The sequence below is a fragment of the Cyprinodon variegatus genome, unplaced genomic scaffold, assembly GCF_000732505.1.
Source record: "Cyprinodon variegatus isolate N-32 unplaced genomic scaffold, C_variegatus-1.0 Scaffold1279, whole genome shotgun sequence".
In the NCBI taxonomy this organism is placed as follows: domain Eukaryota; kingdom Metazoa; phylum Chordata; class Actinopteri; order Cyprinodontiformes; family Cyprinodontidae; genus Cyprinodon; species Cyprinodon variegatus.
Window position 1 is genome coordinate 28,391 of NW_015151732.1, and position 21,312 is coordinate 49,702.

General features: G+C 36.5%; 1 protein-coding gene across 1 annotated transcript in view; it reads left to right on the forward strand.

The window, feature by feature from the left end:
* The first annotated feature begins 5,952 nt into the window (after nt 1–5,952).
* syt7 (synaptotagmin 7) overlaps nt 5,953–21,312 on the forward strand; it is an 84,639-nt gene continuing 69,279 nt past the window's right edge. Inside the window, exon 1 of the mRNA XM_015401968.1 lies at nt 5,953–6,052. The gene's annotated coding sequence lies outside the window, so the exon portion shown is untranslated. The remainder of the gene's footprint in view (nt 6,053–21,312) is intronic.

Consider the following 21,312-nt stretch of genomic DNA (forward strand, 5'->3'; position numbering starts at 1 on the left):
ACTATGAATATGATTTAATGGGTTACACATGTTCTTTTAAGGAAGCGTAAAACGTTTTAGTATTTAAAGAGGTTGTTAGGTGTTTAAGCTATAGAGAAAACAGCTACGGTGTTTAATTCCACAAATATTTGATGCTATCTAGAGACAACTGCTTCAATAAAACTGTATTTAAAAAAAAAAATTGATTCTATATTTTAAATATATTACGGCAATTGGATGTACTTGACATTATCTGGGGTGTATTTACTGTGAATCCAGAGCAGAAAGACATTAACGAGTTATATGTATCTGTTGCCTGTTTTTTTTTTATATCTCCACATTCAGAAATATTATCAAATATGGCATGTTTCTCTCATAGTGTGCAGCTGGAGTCTAAGCATATTCTGTTGTAGATAAGGTTCCTAAGTGATAGAAATAGGGATCTGATAGATTTCTGCAAGGCATTAATGCAAGTGTAATACAAGCACCACAACTTAGTTCTCCTTGCACATCTGAGAGAGCTTAACTAGGATTTAATTTCTACAGTTAAAGGGACACGGCTGAAAATATACGGATGGAGGAGCAAAACTTCCGAAAGGGCTATACAAATGGAAAGCTTGATAGCACATATCCAAGGTCCAAGGATAATTAAAAGAAAAAGAGAATGCAGTCATGTCAAGAAGGGTAGTAGGAACACAAATTGAGTTAAAACTTTAAAACAAAAGAAGGGGACAATTTAAAAATCACAATTTAAAAAACCTAAAATTGTTCATATACATGTGCTCTCATTCAAATTTGCATCACAAACCGTTTGAAGACTAAAAATGCAGCTCAGAATGAGGTAAATGGAAAAGGTTGATTAGTTCCTGTTAACTGGAAACTTTCCAGGTAAAAAAGAAAACAGTGACACTAAAAAGCATTGATGCGTGGGATGGTTTGGGTTGGCAACAGTCTGACTCACTGAAATCACAGACCAACAGTGCAAAGGGGACCAGCCAAGAGACAAAGTCCAAAACTGGGCAGGAAACCAAAACAGGGCAGATGATCTGACAGAGAAAATATCTAGAAAGCCAAGTCAACAGAGCAAACCAAACAGTTCATACCAAAACGGGACAACTTTATAAACTGAAAAATGTAATATGCAAATGCAAAGTGAAAGAGGGAAGAGGTTAAAAGAACCAGACGGGTAGGATTGGGAATGTTAATAGAGAGCTGCAGTACAGGAGGTAAATTGACTAGTGAGATAATGAATGGAACAAAACCAGCAAACAAAAAAAGTATACAGGGCAAAGCTGAGACAGAAAAGATCAAAGGCTTATTTCACAAAACAAGATAAGGATTAAGTTGGGTTTTTTTCCCCAGTTATCTTGGCTTAATTAAGCCACAAAGATGGTGATGTATTCTTTGCAGCTAACCTGCTCCCTACCAGGCTAACAGCGAGGCTAAGATAATCAACATGCCTTATCTGTTTAGTGAGCGCTCAAAATAATCAGAAACTAATGAGTTTTGTCATTGATTCCATTTTTCTTACTTGTATGTTTTTGTATTTATTATTGCCTACATTTAGAAAAACACTAATATGTATATTACAATAAATTAAATTATGTCCAAACCTGTATCTTCTTTTAAATTATTGTATCCATATTTGAATTTTTTCCCCCAATTAGCTGCACTGACTGTTACCACTTTTCCAGGGATGTTATTCACTACATGTGCAGACTGCATGGGTCCCAATGCAGCACTGCACAGAAAACATTTAACAGATTATCTGTCTTGGGCTAAGATTTTATGCTAGAGGCATGTTCCTGTATGCAGTACAGTATGAGATGCTGAAAATCTTAGCAAAGTCACTAATTTCTGTACCAGCAGAAGTGTGTATTTGGCATAAAAAACAGATGTGTGCACATCTTCATAAATATTCCTTGCAGCAGAAGAATTAACTACATTTAATTATGGATTCTACAGTTTTACATATATTAATTAGTCAACATACTCAATCCCAAAAGAATGTTTGATTCAGGTGGACCACTTTCCATTTTTTTATTTTATGCAGGATTTGCTAATGTTATTGGTGTGTTGGACTGCACACAATTTATGTGTTCTTCCTGGAACACTTCCAAGTGATTTTGTTTCATAAAAAACTCTGACGTTCAGGTAAGACTGAGTTCTAGTTAGCCCTACTGTAAAATACACAAATTAATATGAATTACATTACCTAATCACATCTAATTATTTAAAATGATCTGTGATGCTGACTGCATCTTCACCAACATGGAGACAAACTTGCCTTGCTCAGTCCATGACGTCCAAATCTCTTCCTCCCTTCATAAGGCCTCCTTTTTTTAATCAAGGACCGGCTTTTCTGCTGCTATAAATTCGGAATTATGGGTGAACCACTGTGCCATAAATGTTAGCCTTTTTTAACACCCAAAATTAGTAGGGGTTAAAATATTTCTACAGACACCTAATTTATTAGTCTACATTTTTCTGGATGCTACAAGTCTGTAACACATTAATATGTTTGGTGTTGACCTGCTGCCAGGTCCCCATAGGCCCATGTTATATAAGTTCTGTATAAATGTTGACAGAATGTGTAACACAAAAGGGAAGAAATTCACAATGCAACTATGATTCAGTTCCTGCGTTCAAGGCAAAGCCTTAAAATCTATCGCCTTTAAAGTCTTCACTTTACAACACTAGCTTCCACTTATCATTTTTTAGTTAGTTCTCCATTAGTAAAAATTATAAGTAACCTTTTAAATTGTGATGCTTTCAGGTAAGGAAATGTATATTTGAGCCTCTTTAGTCATTTAGTTGATCATCTTTTGTTTGCCAAAACAACAAATCTATGATTTAGCCCGGATGAACAAACCACGCCAGGTTAAGCATGGCTTTAACTTTTATTCTGGAATTCTAAATTTAGTCTTTGTGAAATAGGCCTTAAGTTAGGGTAAGTAAATGTTTTTTTTTATTATAATTGTTTGCAAAAAACCTTGTCTTACAAAACCTTCAACAGCAGTTTTGTATATACAGTAAGACAAACAAACAAACACTAAAAAGTACATGAAGGAATCACAAATGATGAAAACTTTTACAATGAGTATGCTGTCTCCATTCTATACATGTACCTCACTTCAGGCAACAAAAAGTCAGGAAAAACAACACAAAACAAAAGACTGACAGCATGTTTTGAGCAGGGGACATTTTACCACCAGAGCAGCAACAGAGCAGGATGATTTGAACCCTGTGCTAAAATACATTTAGGCAAGTCTAAAACCATAAACTTCAAACTCCCTCTGTATCTGGTATTTGGATGTGTCATCTCCATAATGGATTCCGATATTTACATTTATATCTGCTTTTGTGAGAACTTCACTTATTTAAATTCCTCTCACAGAGGTTAGATCTGATTATGCAAATGAAGTTGGTATGGCTGGTGAACAAACTGTCAAGGCCAAAGCCCGGGACAAGCAGCAATATGGATTTTATCTTTCACTCTATATAGGTGGACATGGGAGCGTGTCTTTCAGAGGTATCAGCCAGGAAAGTTGTGTGTAAAGAAAACTCTAATCAGATTCAGATTTCTCTGTATTGTTCTTGTTTTAAATCCTTTCCTTATTTTATATCCTGTGCCATATATTTTCTTGACCAGTGGCAATTAACATTATATGTACAATTTCATCTTTAGTTTAGCAAGTAAGAAATAAGGAGCTTTGTAACTGCCTGGGTCTCATGATAAACACTGGTTTGTGCTCAAAGAGAGCAAACAAACAAGCAGAATCCTAAATCTCCTGCAATAAAACAAAAGCAAAGCAAATGTTTCTCTTTCATCTTTCCTCATTGATTCATACAGTTTGTTCTTTATCAGATAATTCATGGATGTTGGGATCTATCACTTCAATTTAAACACATTTCTACAACAACCTACATCTTAGGGAGATGGAAATAAAGTCACCGAATATCAAATTTAGATTTGGAGCTAGTTACCAAAGATAATTTGTTAAAATTTGTGTTTAAACATGCAGGCTAGCAATTTGAAGGAGTTAATTTCAGCATTCCCAACAAATATTTAAAGCTTTTACAAAGCACTATCTACAGTTACTGGCACACATGGTCAAAGTGTGTAAAGACATAATTATTACTACTAGTTGTGCTCCTTCTTCAGCTTCCTAATTAGTAACACAGCTTACAGCCACCTCTCTCTAGAATTATTGCCCAGTTTGGAGAATGAAGACAGATTTGCCTTCATATATCGCCCTTAACAGTAATGTGTTAAAATAAAAAATATGGTCAAATTAATTATGAAAAAAGAGGCAACGGGTCAGCGTTTTTATGTCTCAAAATGTGTCCAGTGAACAAGAATTAAAATAGATTTGATTACATTTAAAAACTGTCAACTGTAAAAATCAGGCAAAAATATATGTTTTATGAAATGGTTAAAAAAGCTCAGGTCTCAAGAAAGCAGCTACCTACCGTAAAGAATGAATTTATGATAAAAACAAACTGCAAGGCATTACCTATGTATAAACTAAGGGAGAGTGATATTAACAAATTTGTTTCCTAAAAGGTATAGTGGAGGATTTTCATGAATAAAAAAAAAAAAAATGCACATTCCAAACCCTGTACACATACGTATAATAGGTGCTCCCGAGAGGGAACATCTATTAAACGCATGTGAGAGCATGCAGGAGCCCATTTCTCCTCGTCCACGCTCTGTTTAAAAGTTTTGTTTGCATTACTTATACAAGCTTAATTTCCAAAACAAGTTTTGCAATTTTTCCACTATGTCAGACTCACGACCGGTAAGTGAAAATGGGGATGAACACACAAGGACGGCCTTATGTAAACATAACACTAGAAAAATAGACAATTAGGACGACCAGTTATTTTGATGATCCACCCGGAAATAGAACATCCTCCACTATACCTTTAAGGTCAAGCATTGAGTAACTAAGGGCTAAGTCAATTCTCTATTCTTTAAGGCTAAGTCTAAAATGAGTCAGGAGTTTATTTTTCTTTTTGTAACTTAAGCGCAACTCAAGTCAAAGTCTTAAAGTGAAGTCTCCTTATTTGAAACTGCTAAGTGAAAATATTGACCAAAAACTTAGACGAAGCTAAACTCAAAGTAGGATCAAATGTGGATTAAAAAAATAAAAAAAACACCAGCAGAATTTTAACCAGACACAATAAAAAAGTCCACCAAAATACAGAACAGCAGAATATTTCCAAGAAGTATCCAATACACTACCAGAAAAAGCAGAAATAGAAGACAAGGCCAAAGCATAACTAAATCGATAAATCCCAACTCAAAAACCAAAGAGGCTTAGTTTGAAAGGTGCTAGAGAAATACTGCTTTTGCGGGATGAGAGTGTCTCAAAATAATTATAGACTGTGCTCGGGAGAAAAGAATATGATGGTGATATGCTTATTGCCACTGTTGTTTTGCTTTTCTGCCTTTGCATTCTGAATTACTTAGGAAATAACTGAATGAATGTCATGCTTGGGAGGCAGTAATTGAAAGAAATAGAAATTGAAAATAGAGCCCTCTGGAGAATAAATCATCTGTCAAGACAGGAACAAAGTTTGTAAAGGAATTTAGAGATAGAGGAGAGAGAACGGAGGTTGGTAATTGCATGGCTTCTGGCCTCGTGATATTTTTTCACCCTGACGTGCGCATCCCCTGTTGAAAACATGCAGGGAACATGAGCAAGAAGCTGTTTCATTGGCTTTATGTCTTTTCTCCTGCACTGCATTTACTTTTGTGTCTAACTGATGAAAGATGCCAGATGACAACGATGAATGGAAAAGGAAGGAGCCATAGATATTGAATATACCTTTAATATGAATTTCACTTCAAAATGTTCATATTGTATATAAGCACTTTAAAAGCTGCAGTGTTCTATTGAATGCACTAACATGCTCTCTATGTGTCTCTTTCTTTCTATTTGGTCTTTGTCTCTTCTTTTCAGGCTCAGTGTCACTCAGTGTACTCCTGCTCTCTGTTGCAGTCGTAGTATGTGCCGTTTGGCTTGTAGCTTTATGTGGCATCTGCACCTGGTGTCAACGTAAACTGGTAAGTTACAGTATTTAAAATTTCAATATGCATTTAAGAGTAATCACATTTATTTTCCATTATCTTTCCCCTTTTAAAAAGAGATATACAAGTTTGTATGGATTGTTCTTTAACAAGAGGTTCATACATATCAAGGTGGATATAGCAGAGCCACTGTGTCACAACTAGAGATATAAACAAATAACCAACTAATGAATGTCAATAAATAGCTTATTAGATTAATATGTATTCCATCAAATTAATTGAAGACATCTGCTTCGAAAGAATTTCTTTCAGGGTGCTAAACCTGGAATTTACAGGTCTAGTGCCTCTAGTGGCTAGAAGGTAATAATGCTTTAAAGTCAAACAGAAATCAAATCAAATGATTACGAACAACTTTTGAAAACATGTTGAAACCTTAAGGGCTGATTATGTTTGACACACAATACAATCTGTGTAGAACATTAGCCGCCCATCATGCCATCTTCAGCATTTATACTCTATAAGGAAACACATTTTGCTGTGTTGTCCAATATCTATTACATCATGATTAGCATGTAAAGATCTGCGGTCACAGAGGCAAAAACTCGGGTCTGGGAGGAGTTCGGAGAGGCCTCGAGAGTGTTCTGGCAAACCATCCGCCACCTTAGGAGGGGGAAGTGGTTCTTCACCAACACTGTTTACAGCGGGATGGGGAGCTGCTGACCTTGACTGGGGATGTTGTTGGGTGGTGGAAGGAGTACTTCGAGGATCTCTTCAATCCCATTGCCACGACTTCCGAGGAGGAGGCAGAGGCTGAGGTCTCAGAGGAGGAGTCGCCCATTAGCCAGGCTGAAGTAACCATGGTGGTAAGAAAGCTTCTCAGTGGCAGGGCCCCGGGAGTGGATGAGAATCATCCTGAGTACCTTAAGTCTCTGAATGTTGTGGGACTTTCTTGGCTAACACATCTCTGCAATATCACGTGGCGGTAGGGGACAATACCCCTGGATTGGCAGACCGGGGTGGTGGTCCCTCTCTTTAAAAAGGGGGACTGGAGGGTGTGCTTCAATCACAGAGGGATCACACTCCTCAGACTCCCCTATAAGATCTACTCCAGGGTGCTGGAGAGGAGGGTCCGACCGATAGTCGAATCTTGGATCCAGGACGAACGATGCAGTTTTCGTCCCGTCTTGGCACACTGGACCAACTCTATACCCTTCATTGGGTGATCAACGGTTCATGGAAGTTCGCCACAACCAGTCCATATGTGTTTTGTGGACCTGGAGAAGGCTTTCGACCGTGTCTCTTGTGCCTGGTGCCTGGTGGGGGGTGCTCCGGGAGTATTGGGTCCTCTGTTAAGTGCTCTCGGCTCTCTGTATGACCACACTAAGAGCTTGGTTCACATTGCCGGCAGTAAGTCAGACCTGTTCCTGATGCATGTTGGTCTCCACCAGGGCTGCCCTTTGTCACCGGTTCTGTTCATTGCATTTATGGACAGAATTTCTAGGCGCAGCAAGGAACAGGAGGGCGTCCGGTTTGGGAACCTCAGGATATCAGCTCTGCTGTTTGCAGATGATGTTGTCCTGTTGGCCTCATCACCTCCAAAGTGCACTGGGGCAGTTTGCAGCGGAGTGTGGGGTGGCTGGTATAAGGATAAGCAACTCCAAATCCGAGGCCATAGTTCTAGACCGGAGAAAGGTAGACTCCACTCTTCAGGTCGGTGGAGAGTCCTTGTCTCAAGTGGAGGAGTATAATTATCTCGGGGTCTCGTTCACAAGTGAGGGATGGAGCATGAGATTGATAGACGGATCGATGCAGCGTCGGCAGTGATGCGGTCGCTGTATAGGACTGTCGTGGTAAAGAGGGAGCTGAGTCGGGGGGCAAAGCTCTCGATTAACCGATCGATCTACGTTCCCACCCTCACCTATGGCCATGACATCTGGGTAATGACCGAAAGGAAAAGATTGCCAATACAAGTGGCCAAAATTAGTTTCCTTTGCAGAGTGGCAGGGCACACCCTTCGAGATCGGGTGAGGAGCTCAGTTACCCGGGAGGAGCTCAGAGTAGAGTCGTTGCTCCTCCACATCCAAAGGAGCCAGCTGAGGTTGCTCGGGCATCTGTTTCGGATGCCTCCTGGTCACCTCCTTTGGGAGGTGTTCCAGGCATGTCTCATTGGGAGAAGGACTTGTGGAAGGCCCAGGACATGCTGGCCTGGTGTCGCCTCAGGGTCCCCCCAGAGCAGCTGGAGGAATTGTGCGCAGATTGGGAAATCTGGGCATCTTTGCTTAGACTGCTGCCTCCGTGACCCGGCCCTGGATTAAGCGAAAGAAAAGGAATGGATGGATAAAACAAACACAGTATTGAAAATTGGACACAAAAAAGTCAGAAAATAAAATGTATTCCTAACAATTAGCATTTGTAAGTTTTCCTTATTTCAACCGAGTGCAAAAGGCGAGGCATTTTCAATCAGTAATTACCATTAAATCTTGCAAAAAAGCATAGAGACTTCCCCTTCGATGCACATTTCTGCTTGGCCTACATCTGTTACTTAAAAATCTAAAAAATTACATAATTTATAAAAGCCACTCACATCTCCATTGTAAGAGATTTGCTTTAGGAATGTAGCTTTCCTCAGTCGAAATCTAATGACAAACAACAAAACCTTGTCTGTACCAAGAGCAATTTTATAGTGAATACATCAGTAAAACCAGCCAACCAGACATGCTCTTCTTCAAACAATGAAGTGGGCAAAGCTCCGCTGGGATTGCTAGGTGAAGGGCAGCAGCCATTGATTGTGACACAATGTTACAGAGGTTTGTAAAACAGATCATTCTGGACACCAACAAAACAATTATTTATTGCCTTGAAATGCCTGGATAATTGTTTTAGCAGTTGGACTGTTACTCGAAAACCCAAATGGAATTATAAAAACATCCAAATAAGTTAATCTTGCTTTAGTATGTCTCTTTTAGATAAAAAATTTTCTTTAAGGGAACCCTCTGGGTTAAGTCTGGCATTTGAGGCAGGATACAGCCCTTTTTGAATCATCTGTAAGTTTATGTCATTTTAGAATGTGATTTGTGATTCTGTTGCTTTTTTTTTAAACAGTTTCCTCCAGCAAAAATGTTAGTTTCACCCTCCCATGAGAATCCCTCTTGAATCTTCAAACTGAAACCTCTTCAGTAGTGCTTAATGCAGGTACAATACTGACATAACAGAAAGAACACACAAAATTCTACAAACTCCCTCTTAATTATTACAAATGAAGAGAGGATAAACATATTAAATACGCTAAATAAATAAAAAAAAATATAGGGAAAATAATTTTTCATAAATAATTTCAACTTTTTCCAAGTTGAATTTATTGTGAAAACAATGCATATTTCTTTAAATTTAATCATTCGGGAACATTGTGAATCTAATAATAAAGAAAATACCAAGAAAACATCTTGATACTTCAGATTCACTTCACATGCTCATAAAAGTCTGTGTAATTACCTTCACTGCCAGAAGGGGGGAATAAACTATTTTGTGCCGCAGCTTGAAAATATCATTCATCACTGACCATCTTATATTCCACTGTTATGTTTCCAAAGGGATTATGAACAATTTGCTGCAAGGATGAGTTATAGCTGTGTAGGAAGTCGGCTTCTGTTGACGGCGCAGTGACCTTGAAATGAATGTACACTCTGTTGTTTATTTGTATTTTGCTTTTCATAGGAACAATGAGACTGTATGTTTCCCATGACAGAAAACACCATGTCTGTCGTAAACATGCTTCCTTATGCTCAGAGCTTGTGCATAATGGTTGTTTGCCTCAGGTCCCTGTCACTATGCTAGTGATTCATAAATATATGTTAGCTGAGATATATCTGAGCTACTAGCCACTGAAGAAGCTGTAATTTATCCTATAAGTTTTGATATCTATTGTCATTTCCTAAATTCAGTCCTCCCTGTAGTTCTGCTCTACTTTCTCTGCTTATATGAGTGATGACTGCTGCACAGCTGTTCATAAAACATACAAAAGCTGAGAGAGCAAACCAGTTTGTTCTGATGAAAAACATCTCTTTAAAAGACAGAGCAGTTGCTATTGTTCATACCTGACAAATTCATTGGTTTTCTGTATGCATTTTATACTTATCAGTGTCTCTGTCTTTGTTCTTGTCTCGGCGTGTTTTCTTGCTACTACAGTCTGTTTTGTATTTGTCTCTGTCATTTAATCTCTATGTTCATCTTGGAAGGATTACTCGCTCTCTTATGTCATACTCTGGTGGGATACAGCACTGTTTTGCAAACATACACTGCCATGAAGAAAAATGTTATAAAAGTGATAACATTCAGTTGCTATTCTCATGTGATTCCGTGATTTGACTGCACTACATATATCGGTTTATAGCAAAGATTGCATGCAGAAAAGGTCATAAGCAATTTTTTTTTTTTTTTTTTACAAACAATCCTTTTAATATTAACCCTTGTCGTAAAAATTGTAACCATTAGCATTTTCTTCATCTGTTTCTATTTTGTCTGAATTTTCAGTGATTTGTTTTAATTTTTTTATGCACAAAGTGAAAAGATAATTGGAAAAAAACAGTAGAATAAGAAGTTTCTCCAACTTCACCCTTCCTAGGTGGGTTTTTTCAGCACTATGAGCTCGTAAAACCAATTATCCCTTCAACTCCCACAGAAACATGCACAGATCAGTCGTCAGCAGCACATTATCTCCTCACCTGTGGCGCAGTGCACACGCAGGCAGGTTGATTATCAGGGACCCTCCAGCTGATCCAATTTAACCAGGGGAGAAAAATAGGAGGAGGTCTTATAATAAGCTTGTTTTCTTCCCCAAAAAACACTTTTTACATAGATTTTAAGTTTGTGTTGAGATAGTTATTATTTTTTTTATATGTCACATTTTAATAATTCCCAGATTGAATATAATATAATAATATAATTCCCGTTTGAATAACATCAGTTATTTAAGTCCAGAAATTTATATTAAATACTCTAAATAAATATTATTGTTACGGAAGCATTATTTTTTTATTGAGGTTATTGTGCATCAAATTATTTTTCTAAAGCTTGCATGTTTTTTTTCACCTTAATAAACTCTTTCAGTCAATGTATAAAAGGTGCGACATAAGCAAATTTTACATTACATACAGTATATGATAGTTTTGGATTTAAGAACTTAAATATTTAGGATTTATTCAAAACGTGTTATTACAGAAGAATAAATCCGGAAAACAATATGTATCTTTTTTTATTTCTTTTTATTAAAAAAATGTCATCTCTAATCTATAGATAGACTTTTCAATATTCAAAGGAATCAGACCCTGTTTATAATTGCCTGCTAGTCCTTTTTCCTGTTTTGCATTTGATGTATTTTGATTATTTATACTTTGGCAAAGGCTTTAAAGTCTTGGAGTTTGGACGACCTCTAACCAAAAACCTTAATGTTTGATTTTCTGTGGAATCATGCAATGACTCTGCATCATATCAAAATATAATGTCTTACTTCCTATCAAAAAACTGTGTTTTCTTAGAATTGTAGGATTTCTTTCTGCCTAAATCTGCTAAAGCTATGAGTAATTTTGGCTGTAGCTGCAAGGCAGTCTGGCCACTTGCCATAGGATGTTTTACAGGGAAAGAAAGGAAGGAAAGAGGAGGAGATGAGCTACAGATGTAGAAACAGCCACAAAGGCTCAAAGACAAGCAGGAAAAAAGGTATCTAATATAAAAATGTGCAACAAACATCGTGACAGCAAGACTTAAAAAAGCTGAAGAGCAAATCACAGTCTGTCCAATTCATCTCATGCTTCATCCTCATCATCCTCCACACAGCTTCATTATTCTGCAGTCTTTTTTTTAAACTCCCTCTGTCTTGTCTCTTTCTGTTTTTCACATGCCTCGTCGTTCTATCGTCTCACTCAGTTGCTCCTGTTTCTCCCCATCCTCCAGATCATCCCCTCTGTTTCTCACATCCTCCTACACACTCTCAGCATTGAACCTTCTCCACCCTCTCTCTCACACCTGAAGATTTTATCTTTCCGTTTAATGATAGATGAGCTCAAGTTGATATTATATTCTTGACTGCTAGAAATACAACTCTCATTTCCTGAATCTGATATTGTTCTGCATGTGTTTACAGTGTAGCATCTGGATGTACAAGGTACATATCAGGTTAGCCCCCCAGCTCCATTGTCTGTTGACAGTGTTTGTGCCACTGTGCTCAGCATATAAGATGTGGCATGATAAATAATAGAGTTTATTGTGTATGCATTAGCGATGGATCAGATGAATATAAAAACAGGGTACCTGTCCACAGGACTTTGAAAGATGTGTTAATATACTGCACCTTCAGCCAGCTTGACATTATTCTATGAGCATAAATGCTTAGCTCACATTTCAATTCAAAAATATTGAGTACTGACTGTTAGTTTTACAAAACGTAAAAGAAAAACCTTAAGCAGCAAACATTTATTGAAAACCCAACTGCTAATTAAATCAAAATCTAAAAATCCTTTTGTTGAAATTCATTTTTAAATGTTTGGTTTGTGTTTTACATCAGTGACAGAAGAAACTGATACATAAACAAAACAAATGGGATGGGTTATTTATTTTAACCTTTAAAAAATTATATTTTGGTCATTTTCTTTGAACTTTCTAGTCATATGTTTTATGTCAGGTTTATCACATTCATTAAATATGCATCTGATATTTTTGATGCCACTTCTTTGCAAGAATAAACTTATAAGAAGTCTTTTTTATATATAGAATTTTCTGGGGGGTTTTTTTGTTTTTTTTAACAAAACCTATGACATTACCTCTTGGTGTTTTCTCTCCTGGTAGTTTTGCTTTTAAAAAAGCTGCAAACTCATATTCCATTGAAAATGTTGTGACGGCTGCTCTTGAGAGACCATTCACTTTCATATATAATTCATGGCACACAGTTTCACTCAGGCTGAGTAGGTTCTGACGTCACACTGACCTCCTTTCGACGCAATGAAAGCTACTTCTAAACAAAATATCTTATTACACATGGACCATCCCTCTATGATTATTGTGTGTTTCTGGTGGATGATTTTCATGATTCTTTGTGAAGATTCTGATTTTTTTGATGATTTGCTGTGCACTTGAAGGATGTTTTTAATGATTTTACTGCACATCGGTTCTGATGTTTTTATGATGTAAATCACTTTGAATCACCTTATTGCTGAAATGTGCTATAAAAATTAATTTTTACTTACTTAGTAGCTGTACAAGGTATTGATGGGTAGCACTATTCTTAGTCTTCAGTTAGAAGCTACTGCTTGACTTGGACTTTTAAAACTGCATAAAGTCCTTATTTGCTGTGCTGTTAAGATCAGCTATAAAGTGACCTGCCAGGAGGCTTAAATATAAAATGTTTATACCCCGAGACATGTACCAAAAAAGCTATTAAATTTAAGACCAAATCTAATTTATAGTTATTCATGATTTAAACACCTTAAAAATGTAATATTTTATTCACATTTTTGTTATCATTTAATCAATAATCAGTGATGTTAATCAGAAAAAAAGACCGGAGGCCTTTAATGCAGGAAAGGACTGCAGAATATGACACCATAAATAAACCAACACAACCAGGTCACTGAATCTCAACATCATTTGCACCAGGAGCAAACCATATAAAAGCAATGGCTGTTATAAATATTCTCTGACAAGTGCAGCGCCTGAATCAAGTCTGTAACATGCCCCTTCAGTGTTATAGTAAAATACACTGCATCCACACCTGCTGTGGATACTATGCTTCTAAATGTCCAAGGCGAATTCTGATTAAATAGGAATTTAAAAATGTAATATATTTTGCATAAAACAATGCGATAATAATAAAAACAGACAGGAGGCAGCAAGGTGAGGTCAGAAGTTTAATGAATAAGGGAAAAACTTAAATCTTGACATTTGTACCCAGAAGCAGACCTGTGAGGATGGGATGAAACTTCCAGGTACATAAGGACAAAACAAAACAAATTGGACGCAGAGGCTGAAAGTGTACATCCAACAAAAGAAAATATAACAAATAACAGCAATTTAAAGTTAACAATATCACAGAACCCAAATAAAATTCCAATTCATGACAACATTCAGCAGCCATCGCATGAGATCAGGTAAAGCGCAGACATTCCTGCCTTCTTCATTTGAAATGCATTGTTCATTTTTTCTGATTTGTTAAAACATGTTTCTTTCTTGCTTTTATTGAGACCTGTGTAACATTTGTTATCATTGTGTCATTTTAATCTTGTAAATGAAGGGAGAATAAGCTAAATTTGCTGTAAAAGAAATCAGCTTCAAAAATTATTTTTTTATTTTTTTTTATTTTTCAGCAGCACATTTAATGGAGTGCATAGAATGAGGTCAAAATAATTATCAGCATTGTAGTGGCCGATCACTAAATGCTTCAGATTGAGACATACTGTACAGGGTAGGTATATCCCCAAGCCAGAATAAAAAAGTAATTACTGAGTAAAATAAATCAAACAATTAAACAAATAAACATAAAACATGAAAGTTAATGAGAATTAATTTTAATAACTTTAATGAGATGAAACAAGAACTAAGGAATATACATTATTTGACAATTTTTTTTCAATTACTTCCTGCTATTTTATAGATTTACAGAGAAGTTATTAAGTTTAAAGCTTCTTGTAGCCTTTAGCCTCGACATGAAGAAGGAAAAACACTTCCACTTTTTGAGAACAAAACCAGATAAAACGTAATACACAATTGATATTCAAGTTTAAGATATCTACCTTCAGAAATGAGTTGAACCATAACACTACGATGAAACAGAAGTGGCAAAAAAAAGGGGGGGAAATTATATCAGAAACCATAACAAAACACCTGAGATAAAATTATTTTTTAAATCAGCTGCTAATGTTTTATTGAAGGTCGATATGTTTAACAGTAAGATGATGCATGGACTGGTCTATTTCTTCCATTTCTTTTTTTTTATTATGAATTTAGGTTACTATCTGTTCTAATGTATCATGTATTGGTCAGCAGAGAAAATATTCTTATCTCTGATCACTTTTCTAACATATTATTCGGTCACAATAAATATTTCCTCCTCTAAAGCAATAAGTCGTAGATAATGCTGTGTACATCAGTGGTTGATTAAGTTGTCCCGGTCAGTATGAGTTACATGTTATCCACTCTGATCACATAAATGAAATTACACAATGGTCATTCAACCTTAAAAGCTTACATAATATAATGGCATCTCAGTTTGTGTCGTTAGCTGAAAAAATGTTTTTAGCTTTTTAATTTTCTCATCCATTATATATTATGTTACCTAAACAAAACATTGAATAAAAACAGGTCAAAGCTATCAGACTTCTGCAAAGTAAGAAAAGGATGAGATGGCGGTAGAAGGTTGCTTTTTACAAGCCGTTTCTGATTTAAAAGTTAATCCTATATTTCCCTGCATACTGTGAAGAATCCACTGTGAAATGATACCCTGCAGGTAATGTTATACAGAGTACTTCAAAAAGCTGAAAATGTAATTTTTAGCAGGAACAGTGTTTAAACGGATTGTGAATAAAGTTATTTGGCTTAAATTACTCCCACCATTTTCACCTCTCAATTTGGAGTGTCTTGATTTAATAACACAATTTGTACCAAGTTCTGAAAGCTTAATGTCGGAACATGAACACAGGTTCCCAGAGAAATGCTAGTGGTAAAGTGAACAAAATTTTTCCCCTGAAATATTATGTATTTTAAGACAGTAGGATCCTTTTCACAGTCCTTAAAACCCTTTCAGTTCAGCCTTTCAAGGGCTCTGCCACAGAGATGGTAGTGTACAGGAACAGGTTGAGGGGATGAATGAAATGGGTGTGAGAATGTGTGATCAGAGACTTACTTGGTCCTTGGGAAAAGTAAACTCAGGGAATGGATTTTCCAGAATCCACTTAGTAATCCCCCGACAGAACCTACAACAAAGAGGAATGCATGAAAAATGATGTGGCTGAAATATGGCAAAGCTTCTATACCTGAATTAACATATTAGGTTAATTTGAGCCTACTGTTTACTTATTTTTGCACAACAAAAACTCTTGCTGCTTATATTGCATCATCACTTCTTTTATAGGTGCTTAATCTCCTACTGTGGATTAGGTACTAAGAAAACTAGTAGTTCACCAGTGACTTACAGGGTTGCATTTAGCTTTGCCATCATTGCTGCATATTTTGATTAACAGAGCAAGCTGAATGCCCAACCATTACCAGCTCCATTTAAGCATGAATTCAGTCAGTATGACCCAGGTTTTTGAACTGTCATTTCTTAAATCCAAATGGAGCAGTGTGCAAAGATGCAAAGCATGTCATGATCCCAGTGTGTATGTATGACTTTTTGTGTTAATGTAAGGTCTTTTCTAAACAGGGAATCTCTGTGTGGCTGCCTGCTGCATCCTGCACGCCTTTCTGCAATCTCCTTATTGGGCTTACATGCTATGCATCTTCGTACACTGCTCCATTTTGATGAAAATAAAAAAAATACAGATTTCGGATTTGTTTGCCCATGGCACACTAATGCATCTGTCTGTAAAAGTTTGGCTCTGTGCTTTAAATGTGTAATTGAGAAGATCCAACCAATCACATATTAGGTCTGGTTTTTTGTTAGGCCTGTTTTTAGACATTCATCATGCTCCAGTTTTGTCCTGAAAATGTTAACTACCTCTGCTGTTAGTAGGTAAAGAGAGAGTTGGTCTCACCTGGTGCCAGTCTCAATTGTTGGACTTTGAAAATAGGTCTTTTTCATTTTTTTTAAGACAGTGTGGAATGTGTACAATCAGAAGAGTCAGAATTGTTTTAGGTTGTTTTGCAATGTTGTGTGTGACATATTGAATGCTGTCAATTATCCATGTACACATTTTCTTTGTTTTATTTTTGGAAGTTCCTCTGTGCATGGTATTGCCTGCTCCTGGATATTTTATCTTAGAGATAGTGATTGATGGCTCTCTATCCATTTGTTGGAGATGGTTGGCTATTTGTTTAATGGTTGTTGGTTTTGCTCATTTTTAGGGCCACATAACTGTAACAATCAATAATTAGTAGTAGCATTATTTGGTCATGGTAATCCGTTGTAATGAGTACCACTATACATCTTTGTCTGCTGGCAAAACAGTGATAATATGGTCTCTATTGAGAGAGGTGATTGCCCAGCTTTCTTTTGGTATGATGCTACACTAGACATTGCTGCTGTAACCTTGATCATAAGCCCTTTGCCGTGTTGATTTTTTCTGATAGCTGATTCAATGCCATTGATGAGTTCTGGTACCAGATGCTGCTTAGGGGTTATGGCAAAGGTGAAGCATATTGTTAAAAATATTCAGTCCTGACTGGATGATCTCTCTGTTTGAAAGACCTTCTCCCACTGGTTTGAGTCACTTGCTATGAACTTTCCTTTCTATGTTCCTCTCTGTAGACTCTGGTAGTTGCAGAGGTAAAACTTGTAAAGGCTCCTGTAAAGTGTTGAAACATTTTTAGAAAAAAATATGAGCAAAGTTCTGGTTGGCTTAAATTTAAGTCTGTTTTGTGAAAAAAAAAAAAAAACTGCTTAAAAAATTCAACAGCACATATAATAAAATGAGGTCAAAATAGAATGGGCCTTAATAAAATCTTTATTGGCCAATCACTAATTTAAATGCTTCAGATTGAGTCATCCAGGGTAGGTATATCCCCAATCTTGGATTAATCTAATTTCTGAGTAAAAAAAAAAAAATCAACAATTAATCACATAAACTTATAATATCAAAGTTCATGAGAATGAATTAAAATAAGTTAAATGAGACAAAACAAGCACTGGAGAATATACAACATTTGTAACATTTTAATGATTACTTACTGCTATGTTATAGATTTACAGAGAAGTTATTAAGTTTAAAGCTTCTTGTAGCCATGCCATAGTTTGTGTCTTCCTTTTATTACAGTTTGGAAGACCATGACTTAGTGTAACAAAGGTTTTCTTCAAATAAAGAAACATAGCCCACTACCATCCTATTTAGCCTCGACATGAAGAAGGAAAAATACTTCCACTTTAAAATTTTTGTGAACAAAACCAGATAAAACGTAATACACAATTGATATTCAAGTATGACATATATACCTTCAAGAATTAGTTAAACCTTAAACACTACGACAAAACAGAACCAGCACAAAAAGAGGAAATTATATCAGACACCATAACAAAACACCTGAGATAAAATTATATTTTCAAATCAGTTTCTAGTTTTATTGAAGGTCCATATGTTTAACGGTAAGATGATGCATGGACTGGTCTATTTCTTACATTTCTTTTTTTAATTATGAATTTAGGTTACTGTCTGTTGTAATGTATCATGTATTGGTCAGCTGAGAAAACATTCTTATCTCTGATCACCGTTCTAACATATTATTCGGTCACAATAAATGTTTCCTCTTCTAAAGCAATAAGTCGTAGATAATGCTGTGTGCATCAGTGGTTGTTTAAGTTGTCCTGGTCAGTATGAGTTGTAGGGGTGTAAATCACATCCATCATGGCGATTCGATTGAGTATCGATTTCCTGACCCAACGATTTTATTGATTCGATTCGATTAATCGATTAAATTTTATTTTATTTTATTTATTTTTTTACACCTTACAGGCTAAACAAAGTTTCAAGTTTGAAATAAATCAATGAAAGCTGTAATATCGTTATGCATTTTTTTTTTTAGAAACAACAGCAAATAACCGAAGTAGAAAAGTTGCATCAAAAAATACTCCAGAGTGTCGACGTCCCCGCCCCCTCCACAGACGCTCCGCTGCACCTCTCCCAAATTGTAGCTGACCGCAAACAGTGCCGCAGACAGGAGGCCGGCTTGTTTTGTTTTTATGACCGAAATTGAGGAAAACAACTTGTGAAGTTTGACCCGCTAGAAGAGCGAGGTGCGCGAGAACGCTGGGACCCTTTTTCCACCTGGATCTCCGCTGTTTTTGGCCCTCATGTCCCTCCGTCGTCAGACTAAACTCGCCCCCACTTCCTCGCCGCCTCGGCCGTATCTAGACCCACAGTGTGTAGCACAGACCACGCTTCAATATTGAGCATAATTTAAAAATGTCTGTGTCAAGCTTACTGCAACACACTGCTGTAAGAGTATAACCAGGAAGCGAAGTAGGAGGGCAAAATAGGTTTAGCGCCACCGCAGCACCGGAGGGAGAGTTACGTCCAGGAGCAAATGGATAAAAATAGACCGGAGAAAAAAAACAAAACATGAATCGATTATCTTGCGGACGTGTCGATGCATCGGATCGTCGGCTTTTGGATCGATGCATCGATACAAAACGATTATTATTTACACCCCTAATGAGTTACATGTCATCTACTCTGATCACTCATAAATGAAATTACACAATGGTCATTCAACCTTTAAAGCAGTGGTCTCCAACCCTGGTCCTCAAGATCTACTCTCCTACAGATTTTAGATGCATCCCTGCTTCAACACAGCTGAATCAAATGAATGGCTTGAAAAGGTAATCAATCATTTGATTCAGCTGTGTTGAAGCAGGGATGCATCTAAAATCAGTAGGACAGTAGATCTTGAGGACCAGGGTTGGAGACCACTGCTTTAAAGCTTACATAATATAATGGCATCTCAGTTTGTGTCGTTGGGTGAAAATTTGTTTTTAGCTTTTTAATTTTTTTATCCATTATATATTATGTTACCTAAACAAAATATTGAATAAAAGCTATCAGGCTTCTGGAGAGTAAGAAAAGGTCGAGATGGCGGTAGAAGGTTGCTTTTTACAAGTTGTCTCTGATTTAAGAGTTCATCCTATACTTCCCTGCATACTGCTGAAAATCCACTGTGAAAAGATATCCTGAAGGTAATGTTATACAGAGTACTTCAAAAAGCTGAAAATATAATTTTTAGGTAGCAAGTGTTTAAAGGGATTGTAAATAAAGTTATTTAGCTTAAATAACTCCCACCTGATGGCTGATTCAGTGCCACTGATGAGTTTTGGGGTTACAGCAAAGTTGAAACATGTTGATAAAATATTCAGCTCTGACTGGCTGATCTCTCTGTTTGAAAGACCTTCTCCCACTGGTTTCAGTGATATGCTATGAACTTTCCTTTCTATGTTCCTCTCTGTGGACTCTGGTAGTTGCAGAAGTACAACTTGTAATGACTCCTGTATACATGTTGAAACATTTTTTTTAAAGTTTGGGTTGGCTTTAATGTACGCCAGTTTTGTGGGTTTTCAAATAGCACATACATGCATACATACATACATACATGCATACATACATACATACATACATACATTATTTGTGTAAAATTGCTATTTTATATCGACTCCCAGTTGAAACAGATCAAATTAGATTCTTGATTTATTTTTATGTTTAAAAAGAAAGAAAAATAATGTTTCCATAAGCTCCAACCCTCAGGTGCCATATCCCTTATTTATGTGTCACTTACAAATTATTTTCTACTACATACTAACTGTCTGTTATAATGTAGGTGCATTATATAACAGACAAATCTTCAAATCCAAATACTTAGCTATACGTAGTAATTACTGTATATAGATGTAAAATTATGTCAGATGCCGCATCTGTAATGTAATCTTTAAATTGATGAGAAAGAAGTTTAATTACAGCAGCAGATACAACAGAAGTCCCTTATGAGGTTCAGTTCCACAAGGCTACTTTCTTCCATTTAACAATGCATTTGTCAGAAAAAAAAACATCACCTTTCCCTGACTGCTCTTTCGTGCTGCCTGTTTGTTTAATACTGTATGCCTTTATATTCTCATATTGTGAGATTGCAGTAAGAAACTGCTATGTAAATACGGAAGCTCTAAGTCGATCAGTGAGTAAAAATGTTGCATTATATCCCTCAAAATTTCAATGAACATGGAGTAATAAAATATCCAAGTCAGAGACCTGTAACTACTGAACAGTAACTACTGTTTAAACTGCTGGTGAAGATTCTCCGTCATCCAGGTCATAGTCATTCCAAAAAAGTAAAAAACAAACAAAAAACAATCCACAGGACTTTGTTTCCAAGTTTGAAGACGTTTCGCTTCACATCCAGGAAGCTTTTTCAATTCAAAATATTAGAAATAGCGTTGAGTTTGAGACTTTAGAGTGGAACAAAAAACACTGTTACTTACTGTTTAAAATGCAGTTTAAATTGCTGTTCTGTAAGTGATGTATTGCTTCACAAGAACTTTGAAGTCCTATAAGGTAGTGTTACGCCCCCCAAGGTCTAGGGGTCTTGGGGAAGCAACATAAATAATGTCTGGAGTA